General features: G+C 34.6%; 1 protein-coding gene across 1 annotated transcript in view; it reads left to right on the top strand.

The window, feature by feature from the left end:
• The window catches only part of Unc13c (unc-13 homolog C), a 576,758-nt gene that overhangs the window by 104,671 nt on the left and 458,108 nt on the right, over positions 1 to 13,979 (top strand). The window lies entirely within an intron of this gene.

The following is a 13,979-nucleotide window of genomic DNA, read 5'->3' as shown; positions in this document are numbered from 1 at the left end:
AGGCCCATATTTATTTTATGGAGCTATAATATCATCATTATGGAGTACATTATGGTAATTTGACACATGTATACAACGTGTAGTAATCAAGTCACAGTAGTAAACATTTAATCTCTTTGAACATTAATCAATTATATGTGCTGGGAATTTTGTGCACTTTTAGTTATTTGGAAAAATATGATAGGTTGTTTTAACCAGTGGTTACTCTACTGTGAGAAAGAAGAACCACTTTCTGTGTTTGTGCTCTTATTGAGATTCCTTCAATTCCCCCTGACCTCCTGTGTATCACAGTATCTAGTGATCACTATTCTATTTTTTTTTAAATTTTAGAAGATTGATTTTTTAGTTTCTATAAATGAGTGACAATATATATTATTTGTCTTTTTCTGTCTTATTTTGTTTAATGTAATGAGTTCTAGTTTCATCCTTGTTGCCACAAATGATAAGATTTTATTTTTTATGGTTAAATAATACCCCACTGTGTGTATGTGTATAAAATGGGAGATACAAATATGTATATGTTACATATACATCTATAAAAACATATATGTATATACAAATGTATATATATACACACACACAAACACACACATATGCAGCTATATTTTAGCTATTGTGAATAGTGCTACAATAAACATGAAAGAGCAAGTTATTGTGTTTTTTTTTTAATTTTTTTTGTATACTGATTTTGTCTTCTTTGGCTATATAGCTAGCAGTGAAGTTGCTGAAGGCTTTACTTAGCTTTTTTGCCACTGTGACCAAAAGACCTGAGAACAATTTTAGAGGAGGAAAGATTATTTGGTCTTCATAGTTTCAGAGGTCTTAGTCTGTAGATGGCAAACTCCATTGCTCTGGGCCAGAGGTAGGACAGAACACCATGGCAGAAGGGTGTGGTAGAGAAAGGCAGCTGGGAACATGGCATCAGAGAAAGCTCTTGTCCATCAGGGACAAATATAAACTCCAAAGGCAGAACCCCAGTGGCTTCTGAACCCCAGAGCCCTTCACTCAAACCCTAACTACCTACAGTTAACATCCAGCTAATCCATTCAAGTGTAATAACACACTGAATAGATTATGGCTGTCATAACCCAATTATTTTACCTTAAACTTTTTGCATTGTCTCACGTATGAGCTTAGGGATGATATCTCATCACTAGATCATATTGTAGTTCTATTTGTAGTCTAATGAGGGTCTACATATTGTTTTCCATAGTGGCTATACTAATTTGCATTCCAACCAATAGTACATAAGATTTCTCCTTTTTGTACATCCTTACCAGCACTTGTTATTGTCTTTTTGATGATAGTCATTCTAACTGGAGTGAGATAATATCTCATTGTGGTTTTGATTTGCATTTCTCTAATGATTAGTGAGACTGAGCATTTTTCTTTCATACCCTTGTGGTCCATTTATAGGTCTTCTTTTGAGAAGTGTCTATTTAACTATTTAGCTCATTTTAAAAATTGAATTATTTGCTTTTTGGTGTTCAGGTTTTGAATTCATGTATGTTTTTGGATCTATGCATAGTTAGATGAATAGTTTGCAGATTTTTTCTTCCAATCTGAAGGTTGTCTCTTAATTCTATTGATTTTTTTCCCCCGTTGCTCTATAGAGCTTCTGAGATTGATATAATCCCATTTATTTATTTTCTGTCTTGATGCCTTTGCTTTTGAGGTCAGATAAATGAATGGAACTGAAGAATATCAGAAATATACCAGACTCAGAAAGTCTAGGTTTGTATATTTTCTTTCAGATATGGAAGCTAGAGAGGAAAAATGGGAGGGCAGTATCTCATGAAAATAGAGGAGACCAGTAGAGAAGAGATAGGGATTGGGGCTCGGTAAAGAGGAGGCAAGGAATAGGGGAAGTGGTACCAGACAATGAAATTGACTAAATTATATTATGTGTATATATAAGTATATACAATGAATCTCAATATTTTGTATACTTTTAATTCCACAATAAAAATAATTATTGACTACAAAGTGTTTCCTTACATTAATTTCATAGTTTCATATTTAATATTTAGGACTTTGATCCATTTTGAGCTGAGTTTTATGTATAGTGAGAGGAAGGAATCTAGATTAATTATTTTGCATATAGATATCTAGATTTTTAACATCATTTTATTTAGATTTTTAACCTTTTCTCCGCCGTATGTTCTTGGTGTTTTTGTCAAACAATCAGTTTGTTGAGTGAAAGTGAATTAATTTCTGGTTTTTCTATTCTATTCCGTTGATCTGGGTCTGTGTGTCTGATTTTATGGCAGTATGATGCTGGTTTTTTTTTAATTTTAGCTTTGTAGTATATTTCAATGTTGGATACTGTGATATCTCCAGTATTTTGAGTCTCCCCACCCTCAGAATTCCTTTGATTATTCTGAGTATTGTGGTTCTGTATGAAATTCAGGATTTTTTTCTATATCTGTGAAAAAAGCCATTGATATTTTGATGGGAATTGCATTGAATCTAGAAGTTACTTTGGACATTATCATCATTTTAATTATATTAATTCTTGTAGTCCATTAAAATCACTATCTTTCCTATTTTGTTTATCCTCTATAATTTCTTCCACCAGTATTTTTATAATTGTCATTCTATTAACCTTTTACTTTCTTACATTTATTTCTAAATATCTTATTTTTTCTAGTTATTTTGAATGGGATTGCTTTCTTAAATTTTCAGCAAGTTCATTATTTTTATGTAAAAATACTACCATTTTTTGTGGTTTTGATCCTTCAAATTTACTGAGTTTATTTATAAATTTAAATAATTTTATAGAGTATTTAAGGTTTTGCTATGTATAAAATCATGTCAACTTCAAACATGGATAATTTAACTTCTTGCTTTCCAATTTGGATGTTTTTAATTTTTTTCTCAAGATTTCAAAAAATATATTAGAGTGTTGACAGTGGGGCGTTCTTGTCTTATTCCTGATCTTAAAGGAAAATCTTTCAGCTTTTCCCCATTTAGTATGATACTGACTGTGAGTTTTTCACATTTGGCCTTTAGTATTTTGAGTTAATTTCTTTCTCTGCCTAATTGGTTGAGAGCTTTAAGCACGAAGGGATATAGAATCATATTGAATTTTTTTGCAAATGATCACATGGTTTTGTCTTTCACCCTGTTGATATGCAGTATCATGTTCATTGACTGTTTTGCATATATTGAACCATCCCTGCATCCCTGAGATGAATCCTACTTGATAGTAGTGTATGACCTTTTTGATGTCCTATTGAATACAACTTTTTTACATTTTATTGAGCATTTTTACATTTATATTCATCAGGGATAAGGATCTATAGCTTTCTTGTTGTTCTTTGTCCGGTTTTTGTATCAGGGCAATGCTGGCCTTGTGAAAATTTTGACAGAGGGTTATCTTTTATTTTAAAAAAATATATATATTTTTTTGTATTTAAATGGGATTCAGGATCTCAGTTGTAGACATATTTTGGGTTTAGTTACAGGGTGTGATTCCTTCGTCTGTGGTTGATGTTAGCAGGGTCTAGGAGTGCCTCAATAGCTTAGACTGAGGCAGTTCATGAAGGTAGTTGCATGATTTTACAGTGGATATAGGCTTCCAAAGGTGTGTGACTTTAGGCTTTGCAGAGCTGAGCCCTGATGGCACTGGGGCTTGTGACAGCTGCCACAGTCTTTGTGTTGCAGGATGTAAAGAGGACTTCTCCCAGCTCCTTCAGGGAAAGAGTTGACACAAAGGCTGTGGCCCCAGCAGCCACCATACCTGAAACACAGGAGGTGAAGGAGACCTTCCCTAGAACCCTCTAGATGAATGTGAGAGATGATAAGCCTGGTACAAGCAGTCACATTTTTGGAGCCACAGGAAGGGATGGGATAAAAACAAGTGAAACTAGGGTCTGTTGTACCAGTAACTATGAACTTGAGGTTTGGAAGCACAAAGATGACCTTCCCTAGGTCCCATGAGTCTATTGCAGCTGGTTGTAGGGCTTGTAGCACAGTTATCCACTTCTCTAGAGCCTCAGAATTCAGATGATATCTTCTTCAGATCCCAAGGTGCAAGCACAAGTGGTATGAGTGCTTTTTTCACCAGCATCTGAAGTCTATAGGCTCTGATGGATACTTTCACTAGGTTTTCTGGAGAATGCCCAAGTAATGTTTGATTTTACAGTGCTAGTATTCATATTCTTTGAGGTGTGGAACAGGGAAGAGACCTTCTCTAGGTCCCTTGGGTTAAGTATACATGGGGTAGGGCTTGTGGTTTTGATATCTTTGGTCATGGAGCCACAGAATATGGATGGGAATGCCCCTAGGTCATATAGGGCACATGCTAGTGGGGTACGGCTTATGGCATTGTATTGATTAATGGCAATGTATGCCTATTGTCCAATAGTGATTTCATAACACCCAAAAGTATGACAACATGATCCATGATTCATCCTAACCATGCTATTTTTTCAGTTCAAGGTTTCAAGGCAAAATTGAGTAAGTAAAGTAAAAGCATATTACTGTGGCAATGATGAGAATGCACCTCTTATATGCAGGGAATGCAATGGACCTGTATATCCAACTACTAAACTTTGAATGCATTACTGCTTTTCTGCTGAGAATCTGCTTCCATGGATTGTGCTCACCAGTCACTGAGCAGGGCAGAGATGTAAAGGCAGGCTGTGCTGGGTGGCATGAACTTCTCTGACAGGCAGCATTGGCATCAGAACTCTCCAAAGAAATTTCCAAACTCCTAGAACTGCACTAATAAGAAAGACACTTGTACTGAAACTTCCTTTCCTTTCTCCTTCACCCAGGGTCAGAGTTAGTTACCAGTTTTGTATGGTATTTTGACAGCTCTTCCACTCTCCTGGCTCCCTTTTTATTTTCTCTTACAGATGCTACCACTTATTAATCTCTGTGCAGCTAATCCTATGTTGACATCTGCCTCTTGTAGGACCAGATCTAGCACTCCCAGCTTTTAAATCAAGAAAATCTTAATTTTCAGACCAATTGAGACTCACAGATTTGTGCATTTTGTGTTGTGCTTTGAGGTAACTATAGAATTATGTCTTTAAATAAGCCAGACTCATAGGGAAAAACTTTAAGACAAATTTATTTTTGTCTTCTTTCATTTCAAACTTCATTTTTGTGGTTTGTTTTTGTAACCATCTCAAATGAAAGTTAGGCAGATTCCATTGTCTTTGATGTTATTCTCAGATAACAAAAATCCTTGGAACTTGAGTTTACTAAAGAGTCTCAGTTCATCAGTTCAAGGGCTCACTCTCAATAATAATCAAAAGGTATATTAAAGTTTTGCCAAAATATTTCTCCCTTCCATGACAGTCCTATGAAGCTATCTTGCATTTGTAAGTGTTTGAAGCTGAGCCCTTCTCTGTTGGGTTTAAGAAAAACTGTCTTTGCTGCAGCCCCTTCATTTTTGTTTCAATGAAACAGTTAAATACAAAGTAATGATGGCTATTGAAGTAAATTCTCCCTCTGCCTGAAGGATATACCCCAATAGGTTTAACATCTTTCTGATGAGGTATTCAAGTCCATTCTGATGACCCTCTTGGGCAGATTCTAAGAAAACCCTACAAAGACTTACTCATGGGTGTGGCCCTCATACATTCTTCATACACTCACATATCCTTTGTCCAGTGAACTCCGGGCATGTGGCTGCCCCAACACAGTAAACTCTCTGCAAATAACCATCTCCCCAGCAGGCAGGTCATTTTCCCCCTTATGTTTCTCAAGAATTGTTCCTCTTGAACTCTAAGAGATACAAATCAAGCTGTGTATCAGACTCATTCAAGATCTTCTCTCTAAATTTGAAGGGTGAAAATGCATCAACTCTCTATCATCCACATAGCTTGAATATTTAATATTCTCTTGAAAATTCCTCTAAACTCCCTGCCTGTTGGTCACCCCAACCTTTCTTATAAGCTGGAGATGTGTTTTCTCCTCTGTGTCTGTGTCACTAAACTAGTGAGGTTTTAAGTATCCTTCTCTGCTTTTCTGTCCAAAATTTGAAACATGAGAATAATTGGCACTTCTTCAAAATATTGGTAATTGGAATATAGTTCAAGTATCAGCAGCATCTTTACCTGGGGGTTAAAGAAATGCTAAATTTCAGGTTCCATTACAGACCTACTGAATCACTGTTTTGGGGGAAGTACCTATGCGTCTGCTGTCTTTTACAGCAACACTTTTCTCGTTGCTTTAAGGTTATTATCTCTAGTTCTTCAACTCTTGGACAGTCTTTTATCTGGAATATACCCATTCAGATACGGTCTCCAGTCTGCTGCCAGAGTGTCTTTAGACATATTTAGATTATGGCAATTCCCTGCTTTATGCATTTAACAACAACTAACTTACTCACTACTGCCTGATATTTAGCATGGTCTGGCTCCTACCGTTCTGTCCAACCTTCCCTTATTCTCTTGCACCCCTCATCCACTGTCCTGTCATCCACTGTCTCCTGACCAGAGGCAGGAAAAGTATAGCAAGAGGAAAGAGAGATCTAGGCAAAAAGAAAATCCTGTCAATTTCTCTGCATACATATATATATAAATATATATCTAATATTCAGAAGCATATAGAATGATTTATAATTATGGTTATGTTGGGTAGGGGAGAAGATATTGAGATTAAAATGTTGAATTTTTACCTATAATATTTGATTCCAATTTTCTGAAAGAAAAATATGTTCATATATTGGTGAACGCGTTTTTAAAGTCAGTGATTAAAAGAGACTGCTAGGATAAAGCCTTTTCCTTCTCCAAATGTCCCCAAGTAAAGATAATTCCATCATTTATTTCTGAGTTCTCAAGGTAGTGTGGTTGTTTTCCAACATTGTGTTAGTCCCCAGATTTTCATGAAATACCCAGTATATGCATACTTTGTTAAGATAGTCCCTGCTCAATTTTCATGGAGCTTACTTTGCATAATTATTTTAATGTTCAGTTCTCCTTTAAAATTATTATCTGTTTTACCACATGTGCTATTTATTAATCTGTTTTTCTTTATTTTAGCAACATGTCTCAGAGGTCTTTTTGATTCTCACCAATGCATGAGAAAATTAATTGTTTTAATGGAGAACTTTAGATAGCTCTTTGTAAGAAGACTATGAGATGCTTATAAATTGCAGTAACTGGTATTTTGTATAGCTTAAGGATTCTCAGACACTTTTTCACTTATTCATTATTTAACTTGTGAAGGAATCTGAGCCCTAGCAAAATGGAATATTTTCTAGGAAGGAAATATTCGAGGCATAGAAGTTTAAACAACACTCTCATCTTCTTGGCATCTTCTAGGAATGAACCCAAAAGAAGGGGTGGCCTCAGGTCTATCTGTAACTCATCTAGTGGTGAGTCACTCATCATTAATCTGTTAGCCTGTCTATCCTCCTTGGTCCACAAAGGATTTAAAATGGTTATTGTGCCTGGTTATAAGATTTATATTCTTAAATGATTTGTATACCATTTTTTAAAAATGCATCAAAATATCGTTTAGATTATTGTTAGGATAACTTGCTTTAAAGGTAAGTATTATGAACACAAATTTATGTGTGAACTGTGATTTTAAGAACAAAATTATCTCCCTCCTGTAAGTCACATTTCACATATAATAATGACAATGAAAGTTTTTGTTCCAAATCTGTTTAAATTTTCACAGACTATTAGAGAAGAATACACTTGAATACACTTTTGCCAGTGCAGAGGTCCATAAGGAGTCATGGAGAACTCAGGGGATTCAGCAGGAGAGCCTGGCCAGCGCATGTCCTCCTAGAGATAGTGCATGCCACCCTCTGTCTCTCTACAGTTTCCCTCCCTCCCTCCAAACTTCTAGGAACTGCTAGAAGTATCAGATCCCCCTTCTACTTTTATGCACATGCCTCCATATAATTTCCAAGGAAAAAGGCATTAAAATTCACCTTACACGGATTTGTTCCTGCCAATGGATTATAAAGAAAAGTACAGTAGCATAAGGTATATTTGTCACAATGAATTACATGTCTCCAAATCATAATGCAGCAGAAAAATGTCTGCTATTAAAATTTTCCACGGGTCCACTTAAAAAATATTTACCAGGAAAATATTTAACCAAAGTATTTAATGTTTTATATTTTGATAATTTGCAAATGATCGTTATAGGTATTTCCATCTTTATCAAATGTCAGTGAATCTCTAAAGAACATTTTTATTCTTTAATACCCTGCTGAAGTGGGTCAGCTGAGTTTGAGACAGTCAGGGATAGAAGGTCTCACCACAGCTGCCTCTTTAAGAGGGCCAGAAAATGGATTGTCATTTTGCAGTTTGTCACTGTTTTATGTATTTTATCGATCTAAATAATTCTTCTGAGGGAAGACTTATCAAAGGCTCAGCAGTCCTTTTTGCCTTTAAATCAAAAATTTTGATACCACTTGATAAACTTGTAGAGTTTTATACTTAGTAAAGGGCAGTTTTGTCAGAGTAAAATGATGAAAATTGATAGCAAATCCAGATTTCTCATCCCCAGCTTCCCTTTGTCTTGAGGTGACAAAACTTTCCAGGGTACCTCAGGGTAAGAGGCTGTATGTAGCATGTAAGATGAATGAAATACCTTGCCGTCTTTCCATCTTTTTCCCATTAAAAAAGCCAGGCTGTGGTTACATTTAACTTTCTTCTTGTCCCCATATTCTGTTTCATACCATGCTGCTGAAATTTGCTTGATAAAATGGCAAATTTTATGGGTGGTCTCACTGTAAACCTATGGCCATGTCTCTCAGAGAGGCTCTCTCCAACAACTCTGCTGTATTTCCTGGGTAATTTTGCTCCCTAACACCCCTTATTAATACATTTTCCATTCCTGGGCTCCACTGACACAGTGCTCCCCTGGCTTTTCTCCTTCTCATTGGTCACTCCTTTTCAGAAATGCATCTAGCTCTTGCCTCCAACTTCTAAATGTTGGCATACTTCAGGACTTAGACCTGGGTCCCTTTCTCTTCTCCATTTATATTCTCTCCCTGCATGACTTCACCATGTCTTGTGGCTTCATCATTTTCATGTTGAGACCTTGGTTTATATTATCAGTCCACATCTCCACTCTGCGCTTAATGCCTACATGTCCAGTTGCCTATGTGGCAGATGTTTCACAGAAAAATCAAACTTAATTTTTCCAAAAAAATGAATAAAAGAACTCTCAGAGCTTACAAATATATAAGCAATCTAATTAATGTTATTTCAAAACCTTGCCACTTGTCATTTTCTATGTCATTTCCACCAGGATGGATTCATCCAGTCATCTCTTTCATGACATGGGTTCTTAACTCATCTTGCTTCACTCTTGCCCATCCCTCTTCTCATTCCACAGTTCGTTTTCCACAAAATAGGAGGAATAAATTTAAAAGCACACTTATTGAGGTTCTGTGTATAATAGACATATAGTAAAGTATATAATACATGTACACTCAAATTATCAGTATCTAGATTAATATCTTTTGTTAAATCCATTTCATTTTTTATTATTTTTAATTTTACAATTTCATTGGACTCAATTAATTTAAAAGTTTATTTTTTTCAGTGAAATCCTCCATCTTACCATGTGTTTCTTTCAACATATCATAGTTTTAAATCTAATATCTAGAAAACTGGTTAACCTCTAGTTCTCTTTTTCATTTTTGTTTTTAGTTATTTGACTGATAGAACAAGTCAGGAATAAAATCCAAGTTTCCTGGCTTACAGATCATTACTATTTTTATTGTATCTCTATTACTATTTTTTGTCTCTCTCTTTTGCTGCCAAATTGTTTTCTGAGTGAGAGTCCCCAATCCTTTCCCCATTGTTAATGGCTATACTTTATATTTTTAAAGCAGAAGAACCTATGTCCTTTTCTAAATAAAAAGTTTCCCAAATGTCTAATATATAGACAAAAGTGGAATTCCTTCAGATCAAGTGTGAATAAGAGATGAAAGTCCATTATATTTGCTCCTCCTCATTCACCACCCTGTCCACTACCATTTTTATACTTCTCCTTGGTAACCTACAGAACTAAAGAATAGAATTTAAAAAACAAATGATATATTGAATCAGTTTAAATTAGTAAGCCTCTTGTCCTTGCATTACTAAGTACTTGTGCATATATCATTGATTCCTAACGCATCCTATGTGAGGTATCTAAGACAAAGAATTTGAATAACCCATGATATAGGTGAGAAAACTAAGACTCAAACATGTAGAGCAAATTTCTGTGCATTTTAAAAATAAAGAAATGAAAGAAGTGAAACCAAAGTATTACAGCTTAGAATCCAGTTTATATTTTTCCACATTTAAGTGCATGCATAGAAACTTTTACCATATAATTAGTAATATAGAATATTGATTTGCAAGTTTAGATAACTAAAACCATCATTCCCATCAGAATTAAAATTAACTAAGAAACAAAGAACATCACTTTAATTGATTATCATTAGGAGATACTCCTGATGTGATACACACTAAGGACTGTTAATCTTTTTAACATGGTACAAGCTCTTTCCTTGCCACAATAATAGTAGGACAAAGTTGAAAGAACAGTGATGTCGAAATCCTTTATTTAGTAGATGGGGAAATTATCACTTATCTAAGCTTGAATATTATCATGTGTAATTGAGAATAATAATGTAGAATTAAGAAGGTTTTAGTAAACATAGATAATAAATATGAATAATATACTATCTAAAGTGCTATAGATTTTTAATTATGTATGAATTTCATTCCTTTAGAAAAACTACTTTCAGAATGCGTTGCCCAAATATTTTCTGCATAGAAAGAAATGTTCTTTGAAAATGATTTAACTATTGAAATACCAACAGTAGGGGCTCAATTAATTATTAATGGCTACATTATTTTTAAATAAATTTTCTTTTTTAGTATATCAAATTTTAAGAAAATAAGTTACGCTTTGGAATCAAATTTTCCTTTTTTAGAATCCTTACTTTACTATATATTTAACTAGAAGTGAATTGGAGAAGTCAGTTTTCTTATTGGCAATATGGAAATGATTCCTTTAAGATCATAATGAATATTGGAGTTAGTAGATTCAAATCTCACCCTGCATTGCCTGCTATCAAATTAAGTATTTAATAATTAGTAACTACTATTTTTACCATTTCATAGGATTAAGTCTTCAAATGCATTGGTATAATTGGAAGAGGAACTTCTAAATCTTCTTACCTGCTTGAGAACAATCTCAATGAGATAAATGCTAGTGAATAATAACTCATTTTTTCTCATTAATAAATGGAGCCCTGAAATTTTCATAGTATCTTTCACAGTCATCATTGAACAAGTGTACATAGGATACGTGGGATAATAGAAAGTAGATGATTGTTTACCCAGTTATTATCAGGTATACACTAGTTACTAAACTACAATCTCTTCAGCATACCTGCAGAGATTAGTATATGCATCAGTGATATAATACTTGGACCTCTGGGATTCCTACAGTAGGAAATAAAGGAGAAGAGATTTTGGACTTCTCATTGAAGGAACATTCTAATTGATAATGAATCATCAGCAGGAATTCAGAAAAGAGACATGGGCACATTTTTATAACCTCTTCCATGGAAAAGACAAAAAGAGATTTAAAATAAAAAATAGCATGGGATTTTCCTACTTTTTGCAGAACACAAACAGAAAAGAAAAGCTTCAGCAAGGCACAATACAAGCATACTGCTCAACCCAGTTTTTAAGAACAAATGGATTTGGCAGGTAAAAAGACTAACCCTTCAAGAAATGTTAACAGAAGTCTTTCAAGAAACAACAACAAGAAAATATACTAGTTAGAAATATAGATTAACACAAAGAAATAAAGAGCACCAGAAATGCAAAGTACATGGAAAACATAAGATAATGTCCTTGCTCACAATGTGTTCAAACCAATTAGGGGAGTAAAACACTGGGTTGAATGCTATCATTCAACAAAGCTTTATTGTTATTAAAATTTATATTTTAACTGAAGGTATATTTTTAATCAATAGCCTGTTTTAGTCAGCTTTTCATTGTTGTGACCAAAAGACTATAAAAACAAGAGAGAAAAAGCTGAGCATGGTGGCCATGCCTATAATCCCAGCAGCTCAGGAGGCTGAGGCAGGAGGATCCTGAGTTCAAAGCCAGCCTCAGTAAAAGCAAGGTGCTAAGCAATTCAGTGAGACCCTATCTCTAAATAAAATACAAGATAGGGGTGGGCATGTAGCTCAGTGGTTGAATGTCCTGTAAAACTCTGGTTACCAAACCCCACCCCACCCCACCCCCCAAAAATAAAATCACAACAGAGAAGAGGAAAAGTTTATTTGGAGCTTACAGTTTCAGAGATCTCAGTCCACACATGGATGATTTCATTCCTCGGGTCCTATGATGAGGCAGAACATCACGGCAGGAGGAAAGCAGCAGGGGCCATGGCACCAGGAAGCAGAGAGACTCCCCTTACCACAGATAAAATACATACCTTAAAGGCACACCTACTCCCCTACAGTTACCACCTAGTCAATCCCCATCAAGGGATTAAGTCACGGATTACATTAAGATGCTCATAACCCAATCAATTCACCTCTAAAACTTTCTGCATTATCTCACACATGAGCTTTTGAGGGATACTTCACATGTAAAGCATAATAAAACCTAAATTTTTTTTTAATGAAATAGAGTAGGCCTTACTTTCTCTCTTCTTTTCAGAAGTTTACTTCATAGCAACCTCTTGAAAATACATCAGCTTCTCAAATTTATTTCCATGTATCAAAATAATGTGCTCATAGTGCCATTCCTTAATTCTCAAATTTATTCATATCAATTTTTGTAGTACATAATATTCACCATCTTTCTCCTATACTCATCCATCCCATTACTCTATATTTTACATTTTTATTAAACTAGTTCTTGCTTATGTTCATTATCATGTTTATATTTTTAGCTGCCACCCCAATAGAATCCTTTTATTAAGCTTGCTTACTTGAATACTTTTTATTTTCCTTAGAACTATTGATTTCTTTGTCCCTTCATTTGTTAAATTTTCTATACCTATTTCTTCATGTATCATCAGAATTATCAGGTGACTCTTAATGTTATTTTCCAAACATATAGACCTTTGGGACATTGTTGTCAAATTCTTAAGAGTCCTCAGGCCTCGTGAATCAACGATTGCTCATCACTCAGAAAACCTACTGTTCACACAACATTTTTTTTTCCTGGGGGTTATTGGCAGCCATTCTGGGAATGCCCTTCACCATCCTCATAGGATACCTGGATTCTATCTCTTGGATTTGTCTCTTTGTTTTCATGGAGGTTAGCAACTTCCTGAGAAAGAATCTATGTTAAGCTTATTATTTTATGTTTCCTCTTTTTAAGTTGGAAAAGTTTTTATCTATGGCTACATTTTTTAAAAAGTAAATGTTATTGTGTATATTTGAGGTTTACAAGAAAAAGTTCAAGGATATAAAATAGCAATTATGTAGAATGTCTGTGGTGACTGTTTTTTTTTCTTTTGCAAGTCCACGTTATCTTTGCTCCCCCAACCCCAAATTTCTTCTATTTCTCTGAATTTCCTATAATTTGAGTTTCAAATTTCAAGACTGACCTCTAGTTTTCTTATCTGTTTTATTTCCCATGATTTTTTAAATTATGTGTTATGACTGGTAGGAAATTCTCTGAAATGTTTTTCAGTAATTTAGAGTTTTATTTCAGCTCTCAGATTTTTAATATCCAAGAATTCTCTCTTATTTTCAGAAAGGTTCATTTTAATAGTATCTTATTCTTATTTTTTGATGTGATATTATTTTTAATCTCTCTAAAGAATTATATTTATTGCTTTTATTGTTAAATTCTATGTCCTGACCATTCCGTATATGGATCCTGGTTCACCTGGATTCCTTTCTAATTCAGTTATGTCCACCTGTCATATTAGCAGTTTGTTCTTTGTTGTCTTCCAATCCTTTCCTCTTGGTTCCTAGGTAATAATGAGGCACTGGGAAGGTACTAGAAGCCCCGTGTATGTGGGTG

Source organism: Ictidomys tridecemlineatus, chromosome 5, assembly GCF_052094955.1.
Source record: "Ictidomys tridecemlineatus isolate mIctTri1 chromosome 5, mIctTri1.hap1, whole genome shotgun sequence".
In the NCBI taxonomy this organism is placed as follows: domain Eukaryota; kingdom Metazoa; phylum Chordata; class Mammalia; order Rodentia; family Sciuridae; genus Ictidomys; species Ictidomys tridecemlineatus.
Note: the sequence above shows the minus strand (reverse complement) of the source record. Positions and strands in the feature narration are given on the sequence as shown.